We start from the raw sequence: 4,712 nt of genomic DNA on the forward strand, positions 1-4,712 counted from the left end.
TCGAGGCCAGCCTGGTCTACAAAGTGAGTTCCAGGATAGCCAGGGCTATACAGAGAAACCCTGTCTCGAAAAACAAAAACAAAAAAAAAAAACCTGTCAAGTGTGTCTTTATTCATATGGTCAACTGAGTCTACCCAATTGAATGGAAGATAAAAATTACCTGTGGCAATGTAGCTATATCAAGTTCAAAGCCATCTTGAGAAAAATTGCATATTGTTCCTTGCACTGAAAAAGGCTTTTATATAATCTCTCTTTGTTTTTGTTTGTTTGTTTGTTTGTTGAAGTTAGCTCCTTGATGCATGATCTTGGCTTCTGTTGTCTTGAGTCTGTGTAGTCTTGGCCATGGAAGTCTGGCTAGGTTTCCCTCGGGCTTTGGCTTTTCCATTTTGGGCTGTGGTTATTGACACCCTTTCCCGCCATGCCTACTGCTGTGGATTACAGCAGAGATGATTCCTAAGACTGTCAAAGATTTCCATTCCAATGTTTTCTTTCATTTGGCATTGTATAGTGAAGATGCTTTAAGCATGAATTCAGATGGGGACTGTGGATTTTTGTGTGTGCTGATATTGCTATAGGAAGGAAGGAAGGAAGAAAGGAATCCAAAGGTAGAATGCAGTTGACATTGTTTTAAATAAAAAACTAAAATTATGTTCTTATCAAATGCTTTAATACAATTTAAAAATATTCTTGTCAAAGCTGTACCTTTGCCGGAAGTCCCCACAGCTTCTGTTATTAGGTATTTTAACCCAAAATGACCAGCACTTTAAGTAGTATTTTACATGACAGCTGTATTCATGAATAGTCTTTATAAAAAAAAAATTAAAGGACTTTCTTACTATCTCATTTTTTTTAAATGCATGATGTTTTGTATGGCCATTCTCTAAAATTGAATTCCATGTGTGATTTCTGCGAAATTGCCCTTTCTGGTTCCTATTTGTGTGCTTTAGTATAAAATTGTCCTATCACCCTCGTCTTGAGCCAAGGTGTGTGAGGTAACGGGAATGTTCCTTTGGACTGCAGGGAGCTGAGAGCTGCCAGATGTTCTGGCTGGCTCAGTGTGTGCTCCGCGGGTCCCAGGCCTGTGTGAAATGATCCTGTGCTACTCTGACAGCACACTTGCTTTGCTTCCCTTTTCCACTCTGGTCAGAGCTCTCTCTCTCTCTCTCTCTCTCTCTCTCTCTCTCTCTCTCTCTCCCTCCCTCCCTCCCTCCCTCCCTCCCTCTTGATCTCTTTTAAAGCTGTATTTAAATGATACTACGGCATCCAGAAAATCTGGCAAAGAAAATGATATTTTGATGACATTTTTCACAGGGCTCAACTGGAATGAATTATTACATTTTAACAAGGCTCTAATAAACAGCCCCTTTATTCCTCCCTAGAAGGGTACAGTATTTCTTTGTCCAAGAAGTGGCCTGAGTGTATGTATTGTTGAACTTCGAAAAAGCTTCTTTTCTCTAAACTTCAGCTGAGAGACAATGGCTTTGCTCGGTGTACACTATTTCCTTGTGACTCGGTATTTTCTGATCTGTAGTCTGTATAAGATGAGCTGAGATTTCAACTTGAAGTAAATATTTTTTATCTTTTCATTGCATGCAGTAGTCATGTTTCCCTATAGAAATGGATCATTTCTAAGTCACTTCCCCTGATCTGCCAAATGATGGACATCTAGTTTTTTCCAAAATCTTTGGCATCCTTCCCTTAGCTGTGGTTAAGCTAGCCTAAAAGTCACACACACACACACACACACACACACACACACACACCCCACATGCCCACCAACATGGGTCTCCATTATTAAGTGCAAGTGTTTATTGATCTGTATTTGTAGTATAGGTGGAGGGTGTGTTTGTTTCCCTAGAGTAAAAAGATGCTTGTTGTTGAAGTATAGATCCTTAGGTCCTGGTGGTAGCTAATAGTGAATAATCCCATTATCAAATTGATTTTTTATGCTTATGGTATTTTGTTTGCTTGTCTCTCTGTGTACTGTGTGAGTTCCTGATGCACAGGGATGACAGAAGAGGGTGTCAGATAGGCTGAGCCCGGAGCTACAGACAGCAGGCAATCACCATGTGGGTGCTGGGAATTGAACTCAGGTCCTCAGGAAGAGCAGCCAGTGCTCTTAACCATTGAGCAATCTCTCCATCCTCAAATTTGATTTTTCTAAAGAAGCAAATTGAAGCCTTTTCCTGAATTGTTTCTGAGCTGGTCAGTGGTGTTATGCTATGTCAGTTGCTGTTCATACAATTTTTAAAAGGAGGGAGGGTGTCACATGGAGCTAACTTCTGAGGGAGCCTTGTGCAGAGCCCTGCTTGCTTTGACCTGGGAATCATTCTTGATCGTTATTATTGAACTTGGGTGCCCCAGGCCATCAGCCATCCTTTCCTCAGAAATGTTCTACATGTGACTGACTTTTTAATTTGTCTTCTCCAGAACCAGGGCTCCCGGGCCGGGTGATGGCGCTGACCTCCACAAACTATTGCCTGCCTCGCCTTCATCAGGCCATTCATTGTATCAGTAATGGCAGCCAACCCTATTTTATTGTTCAGACAACTTGTCCTCACAGACGTGGTCACCTTAGAGTATAAGCAACCAGGATGGACACTTTGACCACTTGATAAAAGTGAGTCTTCCCAATTCTGTCACTCGAGAGTTGACATATGTCCTTTCCATCCTGTGGGATCTTCATGACTATAGTCAATAGTTTTGGCTACAAATAACTACAAGGATGGTCCTGTGGGATGTCAGGTAGAATCCTTATTTCTGACAAGTCCTTGTAGCAGTCTCTGTTACACTCAACTCTGTGCTTTCTTTTGGACATTGAGGAAAATGAGTTGTTTCTCCCCACACCTGCATACCAACTGGGCCTGTGCCCTCTTTAGAAATGTTTAACAAATACTGTAGCTTTACCATTTAGAGACTGATTCCAAGTGCTGTTAATTAGCTGCCTCCCCCCCCCTCCTTCTAGATCCGTCTAGGGTCGTGAAGCAGAGCCACTCTTCTCTCTGCAAGGGCATCTTAGCTTGAGATGCAGGAAGCAGTGGTGGATGGTGTCCATATCCATGACTTCCTGAAGTGGAGAAAAAGTGTGGACGGCATCTGGGGAACGGGGTTCTTTACCAGCTTGTTTCCTGTAAGTTCAATTGGAAGACCTTGTCTGTGCAAATAGATTTCAAAATAGAGCCTGCCCTTTGACTGTCTCCATAATTACATGGCTCGCTCTGTATTTTATTTGGCAGCCAGAGCAGTTAACCCCTGGAAGGAAGGGGCTGATAGCATGCCCAGCCCGCCTTCCCAGACATGTCCATGGGAATGAATAAACCACTGTTTGGCAAGGCCCAAGCTAAAAACACACTAAAACAGTTCCTAGATGAGCTGAAACTCTCTGAGAACAGATTTAATAATGTTTATTATGACTGATTAGAAAACTTAACTTTGTCCTCAATGTGTGGCTTGTAGAAAGGTACTAATTGTTTTTAAAAATTTGGAACCCGGAGAGTTCCTTAGTTCTTTGATGTAAGCAACATCTGTCAACAGGATGAATTTGCTTTTGTTTAGTTTCAAGAGCCCTTGTCCTTCAGCTTTGCCCAATCAGTATCTGCATCAGCCTGGGGCAATCCCTCAATGTGCGTGTATGTGTTTTTTCTTCAACAAGTGCACAGGTTATTTCTTGTGAAATATGAGCTTCTCCTCTGCTTTACAGTTGCCTTGAAATAGGAAGGAGTCCACCATTTTTCCTCATTTCCTTTTCAAACCGGTACATCCTAGTCCTAGATTGCAAAAGCATCGTAGTGAGTGACTCACGCTGTTTAATTTCTCTTTGGCAACATTTGTACACGTTATGAAACCTTTCAAACAGACAGTCGATGTTTTAGGTCGAGACTGGAGACGGAGGCTTCTGCAGTGTTCTCTTGGACTTCACGCACGCGATGCTCTGTGGGAGCTTCAGCTCCTGCTTGGAGTAATTGGTCGAGTTCATGAAAGTGTGATCTTTCTGTGGTTCTAAATCCACACTTCAATACATGTTCCTAGGGTAGGGTCTTTTCTAAGCCCACTGGAGGAAGCAACATTTTTGAACATTAAAAACCAAACCCTGTCCAATTGCAAACACAAAGTAAGTTGCCTTTAAAAAAAAAAAAGTTGAAGTTAATGTATTATTTAAACAAATCATTTGGTTAAAATTAAAATTATCAATGGGTGGAAGAGCCACAGTTGAAAATGGATTAGTAAAACATTGTTGTTTTCTGTCTTGGTAATCATAAATCATTTAAATGTGGCAGACAGTCCTCCCTTCATCCAAAATAATTGCCTCCATTTGTAAAATCAATTAGATGTTAATATGCTATAAATAATAGTTTTGTTACTAGACTTTGGCATTTGCTGATCATTATGAAGAAATATGTTCAGCGAGATATTTTACAGGGTGTCTTTTAAATTCTGTATTATTGTTGATTGACATTGTTAGCTAATGTAAAGTCATACCAGCCCACCTTATTGTGTTGTTTTCTACCCAGATGTTTGATCCTTCTGAAGGAAGTCTAAATGAGGACTGATGACCTGCTGCCACCGGGCAAAAGCCTGTTCTAGGAGTATATAATGAGAAATGTAGGTGTCGGTAGCCACACTAGAGTACAATTGTACTTTGTTCAGTTTTACAAGTGCTTAAAATAATAAGCACTTTAGAGGCCCCTTTGAAAGTTCACTCAGACGTCTCC

The 4,712-nt window shown here is 41.0% G+C and overlaps 1 protein-coding gene across 3 annotated transcripts in view; it reads left to right on the forward strand.

The window, feature by feature from the left end:
- The window catches only part of Metap1d (methionyl aminopeptidase type 1D, mitochondrial), a 72,138-nt gene that overhangs the window by 42,843 nt on the left and 24,583 nt on the right, over positions 1–4,712 (forward strand). Inside the window, exon 1 of one of the 3 annotated variants that reach the window (XM_029536353.1) lies at positions 4,528–4,602. The exons of the other annotated variants lie outside the window; for them this stretch is intronic. The gene's annotated coding sequence lies outside the window, so the exon portion shown is untranslated. Of the gene's footprint in view, positions 1–4,527; positions 4,603–4,712 lie in introns of those variants that run through there. 3 annotated transcript variants of the gene reach the window in all.

Source organism: Mus pahari, chromosome 3 (assembly GCF_900095145.1).
Source record: "Mus pahari chromosome 3, PAHARI_EIJ_v1.1, whole genome shotgun sequence".
In the NCBI taxonomy this organism is placed as follows: domain Eukaryota; kingdom Metazoa; phylum Chordata; class Mammalia; order Rodentia; family Muridae; genus Mus; species Mus pahari.